This window comes from Malania oleifera, chromosome 8 (genome assembly GCF_029873635.1).
Source record: "Malania oleifera isolate guangnan ecotype guangnan chromosome 8, ASM2987363v1, whole genome shotgun sequence".
NCBI classification, from domain to species: domain Eukaryota; kingdom Viridiplantae; phylum Streptophyta; class Magnoliopsida; order Santalales; family Ximeniaceae; genus Malania; species Malania oleifera.
In genome coordinates, this window is record NC_080424.1 from 86,236,626 (window position 1) to 86,254,515 (window position 17,890).

The window sequence follows — 17,890 nt, forward strand, 5'->3', positions numbered from 1 at the left end:
ACATTACTGAGCACTATGCGATATATACCGCGGATTGTCATCTGTTTATGCATGAGGCGTATTGGCCAGCATCCTCATTGCCTACTTTGTAGATAAATCTTGCATATACTCAACATAAAGTTCAGCCTAGGAGCTCACGTCTACACAATGAGATGGACGCAAGGGAAGGTAGGAAGAAGATCACGTGCAACATATGTCATCAAGAAGGACGTAACTGCACAAAGTGTCTGAGAAGGAACGGGGTTCCGAATTTGTTCCAAGTACTGAGAGTGTCCGGCTCTATATCCGAGGGCGTATGAAATCACTAGCCATGTTTGGCAAGAGTGTCCGACTCTATATCCGAGGGTGTGAGCCTTACCGGCTAATCACCGAAGGGTGTGGATCCACTAGTTTAGTGCCGGTATGATGCCATGGGAGTTTGGGACTAGCCATGTGTCGGTGGCTCTGTGTTTCACGGGTTGGCTACGAGCTAACGTAGTATGTCACGGGCCGGCTTCAGGCCGAAGGGTGTGACGACACTGGGATTGCTAATCATGTGTGTGTGTGTGTGTGTATGCACTGTTGTGAAATTAGTACTGGAACTGCATTTAACTGTATAATAACACTCAAATGCCACACACCGATATAACCTGCATTCTTCCTTATTGAGAGGTGTCTCATCCTTGTTGTACGTACATATTTTTCAGGTCCTTCGAGTAACCGAAACTAGCGTCCTTGTGTTGGGAGCATAGTGGCCGGTGTACTGCGGATAGCGCTTGGGTAAGTGCTAGGAATTTTGGTTTTGCGGGTAGCCATTTTGAGATATGTTGGGCACCCGTTTGTACGTTATTTGATGGAACCTTGATTCTGTCCTTGTATAGACTCAGGTATGGTACTGTATGTATATACAATGACCCTTTTCCGCTGCGTATATGATTGTATGTGGATGCCTATTGGGTGCCTGGGAACCCCACGGGGTCGAACCCTCATCCATTGTTCTTTATCTTTGGATGTTTTGTATGATACATGAACTGGTCCCATTTTCGGGTTCGGGGCGTGACAACTTGGTATCTGAGCTAACTAGGTTGTTAGGTCTTGTAGACTTGGTTAGGCTTAGCTGTGAGTACATACTAGAGTATAGGATGCTGAATGTGGGTAGAGTTGGTTGAGGGTTGTTCCGTTGCTAGACCGGGACTTGTTGGCGGTATTCCGTGTTTTTCTTGGAGTGAGGATTTCAGTAAAAGTAGGGCAGACCATTGATAAATTTCATGTCGGTGTGATAGGACAGACCTGGACCTGGTAGGGAGTAGTTAACATGATTGGGGATAGATAATTGGGTTAATTGTACGTCTGTACGTGTTATAGGTGTCCTGATAGAACTCTACTGTGTTGCAACATAGAGCCTAAGGATAGCGACCTAGGAAGTGGCTATGAGGAGACTGCGAGTGATGAGTCTCCGACTGTGCCTTGGGGACTGACGAGGCAGGTTTTGTAGGAGATCGAGCGGAGTGTGAGGAGATGCGAACGCTTTCCTATTACTGCGGGGTGCACCATTGAGAGATTTACATGCATGCATCCTCCGACGTTCTCTGAGGGACATGACCCAACGATAGTAGAGGACTGGGTGGAGAAGATTGAGAGGATCTTGGAGGTCCTGCACTGCACGGATAGGCAGTGAGTCCTCTATGCTACCTTCCAACTATCTAGGGAGGCGGGTCGATAATGGACTGTAGTGAATTTTCTGGAGAAGCAGAGGGGCGGTCATGAGGAGATGTTGTGGATCCATTTTAAGGAGGTATTCTTCGACAGATACTTCCCGGCTTCTGTACGTGATGCAAAGCGGATGAGTTTTTTGCTCAGGGGAGTATGACGGTGCAGGGATATGCGACTCGATATATAGAGTTATCCCGAGTCACTCCATGTTTGATCTCGAGTGAGTACGAGAAGATTCGGAGATTCGAGAAAGGCTTGAGGAAGGATATCCGCAGACTAGTGGGTATGCTTCAGATCCACGAGTTCTCGGTGTTGGTGGATAAAGCCACGATGATTGAGACCTGTATCTGAGAGGATGAGGTGGATCAGGAATCGAGGAAGAGGGCAATACATTCTGGTTCTCAGTCAAGATCTCGTCAGGGATCATGGAAGAAAATGAACAAGGGCTCGAGTTACTGTCAGAATACCGAGCGCCAGGGTTCTTAGGGGAGTCAGACTAGTGGTCATTGTACTAAATGCCACAGAGGGCACGAGGGTGAGTGCCGGTCATTTGGGGGTAACTACTACAACTGTGGCCAGTCAGGTCACATATTTCATGATTGTTATGCACCGAAACGAGACGTGCCTGTATCCAATGTGAACCGGGGGAGCAATTAGATACCTCGAGGAACCGTTCAGGCGAATACAGCTCCGTACAGAGTATACTCTCTTACTCCAGTGGATGCTGAACATGCAGGGAACATAGTGACAGGTACCTTATTACTGCTTTCAAATAAGGCTTCTATTTTGTTTGCTTCGGGTGCAACTCATTCTTTTGTATCTGTGAGTTTTGTTAAATGGTGTGGGGTTGAGACCCAAATCATGAGTGAGGTGTTATCTGTTACTACACCATTTAGGAGTATATCATTCTGTATGAGGATGTTAGCAAACTGCCCAATGGTAATTCAAGGGAGACTGCTACTGATGAATTTTATGGTGTACGATATGTCGGGGTTCGATATCATACTAGGAAAGCATTGGTTGTTCTCCAGTTATGCTGTGATCGACTGTCGTAGGAGGGTGGTAGTGTTCAAACCTCTTGGGGAGCAAGAGTATGAATTTGTGGGATCGTGTGTGCATCCAACGCCACAGATCCTATCGGCACTACAGGCAAGGAGGCTACTCTTGGACGGATATCAGGGGTACCTAGCTTGTGTGAAGGAATTGCCACGGGATGAGTTGAGGCTCGAGGATATTCGGGTAGTCAGTGAGTTCCCGGATGTGTTTCCAGATGATTTACTTGGTTTACCTCCGGATCGTGAGGTAGAGTTTGCGATAGAGTTGCTGCCTGGCAAGGCACCGATCTCTAAAGCTCCGTACCGGATGGTTCCGACAGAATTTCGGGAGTTAAAGGAGCAGTTGCAGGAATTATTGGAAAGGGGTTTCATTCAACCTAGTGTTTCACCCTGGGGTGCTCCAGTATTGTTTGTGAAGAAGAAGGACGGATCAATGCGGATGCGCATTGATTACCGTGAGATTAATAAGGTGACTGTGAAGAATTGTTATCCTTTTCCTCATATTGATGATCTCTTTGACCAATTGCAAGGGACGCAGGTCTTTTCGAAGATTGATTTGCGGTCAGGATATTATCAGGTGAGGGTCAGATATGAGGATGTTGCGAAGACTTCTTTTTGAACTAGATATGACCACTATGAGTTCTTAGTCATGCCTTTTGGGTCGACGAATGCTCCGGTGATATTTATGGATCTGATGAACAGGGTTTTCCATGACTACCTGGATCGGTTCGTGGTGGTATTCATTGACGATATTCTGGTATACTCGAGGAGTTCGGTAGAGCATGAGAGTCATCTAAGGTTAGTATTACAGATTCTCCGGGAGAAGAACATGTATGCTAAATTGAAGAAGTGTGAATTCTGGTTGAGTTAGATTGCATTCCTAGGCCATGTGGTATCTGGAGATGGAATCTCAGTTGATCCTGGCAAGATCGAAGCGGTGGTCGACTGGGCCAGGCCGAAGAATGTGCAGGAGGTTCGGAGTTTTCTAGGACTGGCGGGTTATTATCATAGGTTCGTGGAAGGGTTTTCTAAACTGTCTGGGCCCCTGACTCGATTAACCAAGAAGGAAGTGAAATTTGAATGGACTAGTGATTGCGAGCAGTGCTTTTAGGAGTTGAAGCACCGACTGGTTACTGCTCTAGTTTTGACCATTCCTTCGGGGGATGGCAATGTTGTGATTTATAGCAATGCGTCTCTGAAAGGTTTGGGATGTGTGCTTATGCAGCAAGGCAAAGTAGTAGCGTATGCTTCTCGACAACTGAAAGATTATAAGAAGAATTATCCTACGCATGACATGGAATTAGCTGCTGTGGTCTGGCGACACTATTAATATGATGTGCAATGCGAGATCTTTACTGATCATAAGAGCCTCAGATACTTTTTCACGCAGAAGGAGCTGAATATAAGGCAGAGATAGTGGCTTGAGTTAATCGAGGACTACGATTGCGTTATCAGTTATCACCCAAGGAAAGCTAATGTGGTAGCCGATGCGTTGAGTTGGAAGTCGGAACATGCTGCGATATCTGCAGTTGTAGCTCAGCATCACATCAGACAGGATTTGGAGAACTTAGGTATAGAGTTAGTGCATGGTGATCATCAGGCTTTCCTTGCTAGTTTGGTGGTCCAGCCGACTTTGTTTGAGCGTATAAAAACTGCGCAGGCTAGTGATGCGGAGTTGATATAGGTTGTGGAAAAGGTACAACAAGGATTGGCCTCAGAGTTCAACATCTGTGAGGGGTGTGTGTTGAGGTTTAGGACCAGGTTATGTGTTTCGAACGACAATGATATTAGAAGGACGATTCTAAAGGAAGCGCATCGTTTGTTGTATACAGTACATCCTGGTAGTATAAAAATGTATCAAGACTTGCGCGAGACCTTCTAGTGGTCTGGTATGAAGAGGCAAATTGCTCAGTTCGTGGAGCAGTGTCTAACGTGTCAACAGGTGAAAGCTGAACATTAGAGACCGGTAGGCCTGTTGTAGCCTTTGCCTATTCTGGTGTGGAAATGGGAGCATATTTCTATGAATTTTGTGACCATATTGCCACCAACACTTCACAGGCAGAATGCTATCTGGGTGATCATGGACTGATTGACAAAATCTACTCACTTCTTACCGATGAAGGTTAGCTATCCTTTGAGTAGGCTAGTAGATATGTATGTGCATGAGATTGTGAGAAAGCACGGGGTACCGATGTCTATTGTATCAGATCGAGACTCGAGGTTTACTTCTCGATTTTGGACGAGCTTACAGGAAGCGTTGGGGACGAAGCTTACTTTCAGTACAGCGTTCCACCCCCAGACTGATGGACAGTCGGAGAGGACGACACAGAACTTGGAAGATATGTTGTGAGGTTGTGTGTTAGACTTTGGTGGTGGCTGGATACAATTTATGTCACTAGTATAGTTCGCGTATAATAACAACTTACAGGCTAGTATAGGGATGGCACCGTTCGAGGCTTTGTATGGTCGAAGGTGTCGATCTCCTTTGTATTGGGGTGAGGTTGGTGAACGTCAGGTGTTAGGACCTGAACTTGTGCAGCAGGCATCTGAGAAGGTGGGTTTGATTAGAAAAATGATTAAATCAGCTTAGAGTCGGCAGAAGAGTTAGGCATATGTTCGCCGCTATGAGTTGGAGTTTGAGGTGGGGGTAAGGTATTTCTGAGAATCGCTCCGATGAAAGGGGTGATGAGATTTAGGAAGAAGGGTAAGTTGAGCTCGAGGTATATCAGACCATTTGAGGTTCCTGAGCGAGTGGGTCCGGTAGCCTATAGGATTGCACTACCCCTAGCACTCTCGAGGATCCACGATGTGTTTCACGTATCCATGTTGAGGAGGTATGTATTGGATCCATCACATGTTATCAGTTATGATGAATTGGAAATTGGGGATACTTTAGCGTATGAAGAGATACCTGTTCAGTTTCTAGACCGTAAAGTTCAGGAGCTTTGTACTAAAGAGATACCGTTAGTGAAGGTATTGTAGCGAAACCACGAGGCTGAGGAAGCTTCTTGGGAACTAGAAATAGAAATACGCCGGAAGTATCCGTAGTTGTTCTGAGTATGTGTACATTTTTCTACTTTGGGTTGGGATAAGTGGTTAGTCATTGGGAGTGTATGTTATTGTGAACACCTGAGACGGTTTATGTTTGTAATCACGGTATTCCTCTGCTATAAGTGAGGGTATGTATGTATGTGCTATGATGGGGTTGCGTTGTAGTAGTCGCCAGTTTCTCTCTAGAGTTGCGCATATGTGTTGGATTGTATGTATGAGTTTATGATAAGAGATAGCAAATTTTGAGGACAAATTTTTTGTAAGGAGGGGAGGTTGTAAGAACCTGAACTGTGAAATATGGGTTTAATTAATGAAGAGAGGGGTAAAAAGGTAATTAAACAGGCTTCGTTGATGAAGCCAGGGTTTGTTGATGAAGGCCTTATAGTTCTCATCGACGAGGAGTAGGTGTTTGCCGACAAGGAGATGCCGAGAGGTATTGTGAAGTGAGATGAAATTCAGGGCTGGTCGACAAGGAGAAGCTGAGGGGTTTCAGAAAACCAGAAATCTCATGCTCGTCAACGAGGTCATGATCTCATCGATGAGAAGACTATAGGGCCTTGTCAACGAGGACGCAATTCGTCGAGGAGAACTGCTGAGTCAAGGGTACTATGAATACCCATTTTCATTACTTCTCAACTAAGAAATCTCATTTTCTCTCTCTATCTCTCTAAAAACTCTTCATACACTTCCTCTTTCTAGATTTCTTCACCATTCATCATCTGATTTAACAATCCGAAGTTACCACGAGGATCGTGGAAGGATTCTCTACAAGTTCTATGGATTGAATTTTCAGTTCGGCCATTTTTGGGTTTCGGCGTATAATCGAGGTAAGGCCCGATTTTCAATTCTGATCCAGTAGTTTTGTAGATAACAGTGTTATAAGTACTTTCTATACTAGGATTTGTAGGTTTTGGAACTCAGTTCACTGTTTAGGAGCCTTAGAGTTCAGGATTTGCCATTTGGGGAAAAGGTAAGGGGAATCTATTTATGCCAGTTATTTTTTAAATCAGACTCAGTAGAACTGTGGTTCATGGTCCTGTGTATGTTTTGGCTACTTATTTAGGAGGATCTAACGGGGAAAACTATGAGATTTTCATGATTACAATTTTGGGAAAAAGGAGGCTATGGACGGCATTCTTAGTTTTATTGAAAACCGAATGTATATGTTGATTTATACTGTGTTATAAAGATGGTCGTGCCTTGACTTGTTTTAAACTGTACGTGTTTGGAAAACCATGATTCTAGATTACCAAAAGGGTGTGGCTTGTGTGGTTATATGAGCATGCATGTTTATGTTGTGTTTGGTTGAAATGGGAGTAGGAACGGGGTTCCGAATTTGTTCCAGGTACTGACAGTGTCCGGCTCTATATTCGAAGGCGTATGAAATCACTGGCCATGTTTGGCAAGAGCGTCCGACTCTATATTCGAGGGCGTGAGCCTTACCAGCTGATCACCGAAGGGTGTGGATCCATTAGTTTAGTGCCGGTACGATGCCATGGGAGTTTGGGACTAGCCATGTGTCGGTGGGGCCATGTTTTGCGGGTTGGCTACGGGCCAACGCCGTATGTCGCTGGCTAGTTTCGGGCCGAAGGGTATGACGACACCGGGATTGTTGATCCTGTGTGTGTGTGTGTATATGCACTGTTGTGAAATTAGTACTGGAACTGCATTTAACTGTATATGTGTTGCGTCATAATAACACTCAAATTCCACACACCGATATAACTTGCATTCTTCCTTACTGAGAGGTGTCTCACCCCTGCTGTACGTACATATTTTTCAGGTCCTTCGAGTAACCGGAACTAGCGTCCTTGTGTTGGGAGCATAGTGGCCGGTGTACTGCGAATAACGCTTGGGTAAGTGCTAGGACTTTTGGTTTTGTGGGTTGCCATTTTGAGATATGTTGGGCACCCGTTTGTACGTTATTTGATGGAACCTTGATTCTGTCATTGTATAGACTCTGGTATGGTACTGTATGTATATAGAATGACCTTTTTCCGCTATGTATATGATTGTATGTGGATGCGTATTGGGTGCCTAGGAACCCCACGGGGTTGGACCCTCATCCATAGTCCTGTATCTTTGGATGTCTTGTATGATACAGGGATTGGTTAGATTACATTTTTGCCCCTAGGTCCCATTTCCAGGTTCAGGGCGTGACACTCGCACTACGTGATATGTGCGAGCGATTGTTAGGGGTGGTACCACCTGCTAGTGAGTTGGTTGGTGCCTACATCTGTTTGCAGTTTCTTGAGGGGGAGATGATTCGCCAGATCCCGGCAAATGCATATGCGCATACTGTAGCATGCCACGGACGAGCCCACCTGTTGCTTTTGATATGTGGGACGTTGTTTTTCTACCTTTCAGGAAGTTACACGCATCTGATGTTCCTTCCACTTTTTGCGGACCCGGGAGAGATTTGCTTGTACAGTTGGGGGTTCGCAACGTTGGCGTGGCTTTATAGAGAGATGTAATGCGCCGCTAACCAGGATCGGCGGGAGATCTCTGGCCCACTCCACTTGTCATGCCCCGAACCCGGAAATGGGTCCCAAGTGTGAATAAAGTAACCTAACCTGTCTCTGTATCAATTAAAACATACATGATACAACATACAAAGAGGGTCCGACCCCGTGGGGTGAATGGATACCCTATATACATACATACAAACGTCCATATTCATCAGAATACGCAGCGGAAAAAAAAAACGGTCTTTAATACATAACTAGTGTCATACCAGAGTCTATACCATACAAGTTAGGATATACATTCCCATATTACAAAACATACCCCAGGTGTCTACAAAACCCGACAACCTGGATACCAAAACTCGTACCTAAAAAGGTATTAGCAGTAGCTACGACACCTTTGCTCCTAAACGCTAGGATGCTATTTACCGCTACCTAAAGGCCCTGAAAATATTATACGTACATTCAGGGTGAGACACCTCTCAGTAAGGAAGAAAACAGTTTATATCAGTGTGTGGCATACTAGTATCATTTTACATACTTCATAACACTATACATACGATACAATTTGAAACAATTCATACAGTTTCATACAATTCCATACAGTTCCAGTATTTTCAAAAAACCATTCCAGTTCATACGATACCTAACATACATACATACATACATACACACGGTCAGTGTCGTCACACTAGTTCGCAACTACACCAGGTCACCTCGTCTCATAGCGATTACATTGCTACATATGCAACTACGATGCAACGATCAAAGCCCAACGGTGAATCCATTGCTTCATAAGCAACTACACAAGGTCACCTAGTCTCACAGCGATTACATTACTACACATGCAACTACGAAGATCTATGACTCGGACCCAATAGTGAATCCATTGCTACATACACAACTACACAAGGTCACCTAGTCTCACCCCGATTACATTGCCACATGCAAAACTACGCTGTGACGACCCAGGCCCACAGTGAATCCATTGCTTTATACGATGTAGCATATAGCTCACACCACTTCGGTGACCAACCGGAATTAGACTGGTGATATTTCACACCCTCAGATATAGAGTCAGACACTCTTGCCTACGGTAGTTAACCGATCCATGGCACAGCGTACAGTAATTAGCTGCCACTAGCCGATTTCACAAAACTTGGAATCATTTTAGAACTCACATCCCCATACATTTCAGCATACGGTAATTAGCTGCCACATAGCTGTTTTACAAATACCTATAACAAATACATACAACCATACATACTATACTTATTTGGTTTACGGAAAATCATATCATTTACAATTTCAAGTATACAGTTTATGCAAATATGGATTACAGTCATCTCAATAATACAGTTTTAACACAACCAGCAGATTTCCAAACAAAATAGAGATGATACCCGAAATCCCCAATTTTCCCGAAAACTATAACTCGAAAATCCTGCATTTTTACCCGATAGATTTCCCCAAATAAGTAGCCAAAACATACATATGATCGTAGCCTACAGGCTTACCTATCCTGATTTCAAAAATGGACTGATATAAACAGAATCCCCTTACCTTAACCCGAAATCCAACTACGAACTCTACGATCCTCAAAACTACGAATCGAGACTCCGAAACCTACAAACCACAGTACAGTATATACTTACAATCCGTACCTCTACATATTACTGAATCGGAAATGAAAATCGCGCCTTACCTCGATTTTGGCCCAAAACCCGAAAATGCTTGAATCGAGATTCTGATCCGTTAGAAACGTAGAGAATCCTTCGCTGATCCTCGCAGTAACTTTGGATTTGCGATTCTAGCAACAAACAGCGAAGCAATCGAGGAGTGAGAGAGAGAGAAAAACCAAAACTTAGCCAAGAAGCAACTGAAAATATCCTTATAAAGACCTTTGACCTGGAGGATTTCATCGACGAAGTCTTCAGAGATTTCGTCGACGAGGCAGAGATTTCGTCGACAAACTCTGATATTTAAATTTTCCTGAACCTCTTGGCTTTTTCTCGTCGACGAACCTCTGAATTTCATCGACGAGAAGCCTTCTACCTTCGTTGATGAATTATGGCCTCATCGACGAAGTCTAAAGAATTCCATTTCCCTCCCTCTTTTACATATAAACCCACCTCGCACGGTTCAATTTCTTACAATCTCCCCTCCCTCCTTACAAAAATTTTGTTCTCGAAATTTGCAATCTCTCTTTACACCCACATTCACACTATTATATACATACATACTCTGAGGTGAAACAACAGCCATTTATACTCAGCCCCGTCACGATACCTACATACATACTCTAGAGAATACGGCGGCCATTTACACGCAGCTTCGTTACGATACATACATACATACTCTAGAGAATACGGCGGCCATTTATACGCAGCCCCGTTATGATACATACATATATGCCCTCACTTATGGCGGAGGAATACTGTGGTCACATACATACACGGTCTCAGGAGCTCACAATACCACAGGACTCTCCCTGAGACTAACCACTGAATACAATACGGTAACAGAGGTTCATATACATACATACATACTCGTATCACCCTGTTATCCAAATACTACTCAAATAATTGCAGATACTTCCGGCGTATTTCCGTCTCTAGTTCCCAAGAAGCCTCCTCAACCTCGTGGTTTCGCCACAATACCTTTACTAACGGTATTTCTTTGGTACGAAGCTTCTAAACTTTACGGTCCAGAACCTGAACAAGTATCTCCTCATATGTTAAAGTATCCTCAAGTCTCAAAGACTCGTAATTGATAACATGCGACGGATCCAACACATACCTCCTCAACATGGACACGTGAAATACATCATGGACCCTCCAGAGTGCTGGGGGTAATGCAACTCTGTAGGCTACCAGACCCACTCGCTTAAGTACCTCGAATGGTTCGATATACCTCGGGCTCAACTTGCCATTCCTTCCGAATCTCATCACTCCCTTCATTGGAGCCATTCCAAGGAATACCTTACCCCCCCACCTCGAACTCCAACTCACGGCGGCGGACATCCGTGTAACTCTTCTGCTGACTCTGAGCTGATCTAATCCTTTCTTGGATCAAACCCATCTTCTCATACGCCTAATGCATGAGTTCAGGTCCTAAAACCTGACGTTCACCGACCTCATCCCAATACAAGAGAGATCGACACCTCCGACCATACAAAGCCTCGAATGGTGCCATCCCTATACTAGCCTGGAAGCTATTGTTATAGGCCAACTCCACTAGTGGCAGAAACTGAATCCAATTACCACCGAAGTCCAATACACAAGCCCGTAACATATCTTCCAAGATCTGTATTGTCCTCTCCGACTGTCCATTAGTTTGGGGATGGAACGTTGTACTGAAAGTAAGCTTTGTCCCCAATGCTTCCTACAAACTTTTCCAAAATCAGGAAGTAAACCTCGGATCCTGATCCGAAACGATGGACACTGGCACTCCGTGCAATCTAACTATCTCCTGTACGTAAAGGTTTGCTAGTCTAGTCAAAGGGTAGCTGACCTTCATTGGTACAAAGTGAACATATTTCGTTAACTTGTCCACAATCACCCAAATAGCATTCTGACCGTGAAGCGCTGTCTGTAATCCGGTAACAAAGTCCATGGAAATGTGTTCCCACTTCCACACCAGAATAGGCAAAGGCTGCAACGGCCCTACCGGCCTCTGATGTTCATCTTTCACTTGCTGACACGTCAGACACTGCTCCACAAACCGGGCAATATTTCTCTTCATACCACTCCACCAGAAGGACTCGCATAAATCCCGATACATCTTCGTACTACCCGGATGTACCGTATATAGAGAATGATGCACTTCCTCCAGAATCGTCCTTATGATCTCATCGTCTTTTGGAACACACAATCTAGTCCCAAATCTCAACACACCTCTGTCAGAGATGTTAAAGTCCGCAGTCAAACCCTGCTGCACTTTCTCCACAATCGTAGTTAACTCTGCATCACTAGCCTGCGCAGCTTTAATACGCTCATACAAGGTCGGCTGGATTATCAATCTAGCTATGAAAGCTTGATGATCATCGGACATCAACTCCACGCCAAGGCTTTCCAAATCCCGTCTGACATAATGGTGAGCTACCACTGCAGTTACTGCTGTATGTTCTGATTTCCGACTCAACGCATCTGCTAAAACATTAGCCTTTCCTGGGTGATAGCTGATCGTGCAATCGTAGTCCTTAATCAACTTTAGCCACCACCTCTATCTCATATTCAGCTCCTTCTGTGTGAAAAAGTACCTGAGGCTTTTATGGTCAGTGAAAATCTCACACTGAACACCATACAGGTAGTGTCGCCAGATCTTCAAGGCATAAACAACAGCAGCTAACTCTAAGTCATGCGTAGGGTAATTCTTCTCATACTCCTTAAGTTGTCGAGAAGCATAAGCTACCACCTTACCCTATTGCATAAGCACACATTCCAAACCCTTCAGGGACGCGTCGCTATAGATCACAAAACCACCATTCCCCGAAGGAATGGTCAATACTGGAGCAGTAACCAACCAGTGCTTCAACTCAAGAAAACACTGCTCGCAATCATTAGTCCAGTCAAACTTCACTCCCTTCTTAGTCAATTGTGTCAGAGGTCCAGACAGTTTAGAGAAACCCTCTACGAACCGACGATAGTAACCTGTCAGTCCTAGAAAACTTCGAACCTCTTACACACTCTTTGGTGTAGCCCAGTCGACCACAACCTCAATCTTACTGGGATCAATGGAGATACTGCCCCTAAACACCACATGGCCTAAGAACGCAACCTAATTCAACTAGAACTCACACTTCTTTAGCTTAGCATACAACTTTTTCTCCTGCAAAATCTGTAATACTAACCTCATATGTTCTACATGCTCTTCCATACTCCTCGAGTATACCAGAATGTCATCAATGAATACCACTACGAATCGATCCAGGTACTCATGGAAAACCCAGTTCAACAAATCCATAAACACTGCCGATGCGTTGGTTAACCCAAATGGCATAACCAAGAATTCATAGTGGCCGTATTTGGTTCGGAAAGCAGTTTTAGCTGTATCCTCATACCTAAGCCTCACCTGATGATACCCTGACCTTAGGTCGATCTTTGAAAAGACATGCGCCCCTCCAACTAGTCAAAGAGATAATCTATACGAGGCAAAGGGTAACGGTTCTTCACCGTCACTTTGTTGATCTCACGGTAGTCAATACACATACGCATCGACCCATCCTTCTTCTTCATAAATAATACTGGAGCTCCCCAAGGTGAAACACTCAGTCGAATAAAACCTTGGTCCAGTAGTTCTTGCAACTGCTCCTTCAACTCTAGAAGTTCTGTTGGAGCCATCAGGTACGGAGCTTTAGAGATCGGTGCCTTACCAGGCAGCAACTCTATCGCAAACTCCACCTCCCGATCTGGAGGTAAACCTGGTAGTTCTTCAGGAAACACATCCGGAAACTCGTTGACCACCTGAATGTCCTCGAGTCTCAACACATCTCGCGGCGGTTCCTTCATGCAAGCTAGGTACCCCTGACAACCATTCAAGAGTAACCTCCTCGCCTGTAGTGCCGACAGAATCTGTGGCGTCGAATGCACACACGATCCCATGAATTCATATACTTGCTCCCCATGAGGTCTAAACACTACTACCTTCTTCCGACAGTCAATCACCGCATAATTGAAGAACAACCAATCCATTCCTAGTATGACGTCGAAACCTGACATGTCGTATACTACAAGATTCGCCGGTAGTAGTCTCTTCTAAATCACAACCGGGCAGTTTCCTAACACCTTACCACAGATCGTTATACTCCCAGTTGACGTAGCCACAACCAAACATTCATCCAAAAGTTGGGTTTCAACCCCACACAATCTCACAAATCTAGCAGATATGAACGAATAGGTTGCCCCCGAATCAACTAAAACAACAACTCTATTCGAAAGCAATAACATGGTACCTGTCACCACGTTCCCAACGTGTTCCACATCTGCTGGAGTAAGTGAATATACTCTCGATGGAGCTGTGGTCGCCTGGTAATTTACCCGAGGCATCTGATTACTTCCACGGTTCTGGCTCTGTGCAGGCATAATCCTTCCTTGTTCTTGGTAGTTCTTTGCTATGTGGCCTGACTTGCCAAAGTTGTAGCATATACCCTAAAATGGTTGACACTCGCCATCGTGCCATTTATGGCACTTAGCGCATGGTGCGAAGGATGGATCCCCTTAAGCATTCGACTGCTCGGTATTCTGCCGATAACCAGAGCTGTAGTTTTTCTTTTTCTTCCACTGACCCTATCGAGGGCCACTCTGAGGACCAAAAGATACTGACCTCTTCCCCTGAACTTGCACGACCTCATCTCCCCAAAGTTCGGTCTCAACTATGGTGGCTTTATCCACCAGGACAGAAAACTCGTGGATCTGCAACATCCCCACAAGATGGCGGATGTCTTTCCTCAGAACCCTCTCGAACCTCCAAGCTTTCTCGTGCTTATTCGGAACCAAGTATGGTGCAAATCGAGATAACTCGACATATCTGGAAGCATACTTCTGCACCGTCAAAGTACCCTATACCAGGCCTGAAACTCATCGGCCTTCGCATCCCGAGTGGAGACCGAAAAGTATCTCTTGAAAAATACCTCCTTGAAACAGCCCCACATCATACTAGATGGACCAGCTTTCTGCCTCTCCAGCAGGCTCACTGCCGTCCATCATCGCCCTGCCTCCCCAGTCAACTGGAAGGTGGTATACAAGACCTTCAGCTTCTCAGTGCAGTGGAGGACTTCCAAAATCCTCTTAGTCTTCTCGACCCAGTCCTCTGCCACTATCGGATCAGGTCCTCCTGTAAATTTCGGAGGGTGCATGTGTGTGACCCTCTCGATGGTACACCCTACACCAGTGGAACTCTCGCATCTCCTGACACTCCATCTAATTTTTCGAATCACCTGTCTCGCCAAACCATGAGACACAGAGGGAGACTCGTCGCTCGCCGTCTCCTCGGAGCCACTCTCCAAGTTATTATCCTTGGACTCCATACTGAAAACAGAATAGGAATTTGTTAGAATTCCTATATCGTACACAATTAACATAATCATAGGCCTAATCATGTCAACTATTACTCTCATAGGTCTAAGCTTGTCCCGTTACACTGACACGAAAGTCGTCAATGGCCTGCCCTGCCTTTATTGGAATCGTCATCCCAGGAAAAACACAGAATACCGCCGACAAATCCCAATCTAGCAACAGAATAACCCTCAACCAACACTACCCATTTCCTACATCCTACACTCTGGTATGTACACATCAATACTCCTAACCAAGTCTGCAATACCTAACAACCTGGTTAGCTTTGATACCAAGTTGTTACGCCCCGAACCCGGAAATGAGTCCCAGGTGTGAATAAAGTAACCTAACCCGTCTCTGTATCAATTAAAACATACATGATACAACATACAAATAGGGTCCGACCCCGTGGGGTGAATTGATACCCTATATACATACATACAAACGTCCATACTCATCAGAATACACAGCGAAAAAAAAAAAAACGGTCTTTCATACATAATTAGTGTCATACCAGAGTCTATACCATACAAGCTAGGATATACATTCCCATATTACAAAATATACCCCAGGTGTCTACAAAACTAACCTGACAACCTGGATACGAAAACTCGAACCTAAAAAGGTACTAGCAGTAGTTACGACACCCTTGCTCCCAAACGCTAAGATGCTACTTACCGCTACTTGAAGGCCCTGAAAATATTGTACGTACATACGGGGTGAGACACCTCTCAGTAAGGAAGAAAACAGTTTATATCAGTGTATGGCATACCAGTGTCATTTTATATACTTCATAACACTATACATATGATACAGTTTGAAACAATTCGTACAGTTTCATACAATTCCATACAGTTCCAGTATTTTCAGAAAACCATTCCAGTTCATACGATACCCAACATACATACATACATATATACGGTCAGTGTCGTCACACTAGTTGGCAACTACACTAGGTCACCTCGTCTTACAGCTATTACATTGCTACATACGTAACTACGGTGCGACGATCAAGGCCCAATGGTGAATCCATTGCTTCATACGCAACTACACAAGGTCCCTAGTCTCACAGCGATTACATTACTACATATGCAACTACGAAGATCTACGACTCAAGCCCAATAGTGAATCCATTACTACATACGCAACTACACAAGGTCACCTATTCTCACCCCGATTACATTGCCACATGCAAAACTACGCTGTGGCGACCTAGGCCCACAGTGAATCCATTGTTTCATACGATGTAGCATATAACTCAAACCACTTCGGTGACCAACCGGAATTAGACTGGTGATATTTCACACCCTTGGATATAGAGCCAGACACTCTTGCCTACGGTAGTTGACTGATCCATGGCACAGCGTATGGTAACTAGCCGCCACTAGCCGATTTCAAAAAAACTTGGAATCATTTTGGAACTCACGTCCCTATACATTTTAGCGTACGGTAATTAGCCGCCACATAACTATTTTACAAATACCTGGAACAAATACATACAACCATACATACTACATTTATTTGGTTTACGACAAATCATATCATTTACAATTTCAAGTATACAGTTTATGCAAATATGGATTACGGTCACCTCAATAATACAATTTTAACACAACCAACAGATTTCCAAATAAAATAGAGATGATACCCGAAATCCCAAATTTTCCCAAAAATTGTAACCCGAAAATCTCTCATTTTTACCCGATAGATTTTCCCAAATAAGTAGCCAAAACATATATATGATCGTAGCCTATAGGCTTACCGATCTTGATTTCAAAAATGGACTGATATAAACAGAATCCCCTTACCTTAACCCGAAATCCAACTATGAACTCTATGGTCCTCAAAACTACGAACCAAGACTCTGAAACCTACAAACCATAGTATAGTGCATACTTACAATCCGTACCTCTACACATGTACAGAATCAGAAATGAAAATCGAGCCTTACCTCGATTTTGGCCCGAAACCCGAAAACGCTCGAATCGAGATTTCGATCGGCTAGAAACATAGAGAATCCTTCGCTAATCCTCACAGTAACTTTGGATTTGCGATTCCGGCAACAAACAACAAAGTAATCGAGGAGAGAGAGAGAAAGCTTCAATCCTAGAGAGAAAGAGAGAGGAAAACCAAAACTTAGCCAAGAAGCAACCGAAAATATCCTTATAAAGACCTTTGACCCAGAGGATTTCATCGACGAATTGGTGTCCTCATCGACGAAGTCATCAGAGATTTCATCGACAAGGTAGAGATTTCGTTGACGAACTTTGATATTTAAATTTTCCTAAACCTCTCGGCTTTTTCTCCTCGACGAACCTCTAAATTTCGTCGACGAGAAGCCTTCTACCTTCGTCGACGAATTATGGCCTCGTCGACGAAGTCTGCAGAATTCCATTTCCATCCCTTTTTTACATATAAACCCACCTCACACGATTCGGGTTCTTACACCGCTTACTATAGGATTAGGCCTGGGAGAGATTCCCCTCTTTAGCTCCTACACGCCTCGGTACGCTACAGATTGAGAGGCATGAGGACGATTGTCTGATTGACCCAGTCCCTCTCGCTTTCCAAT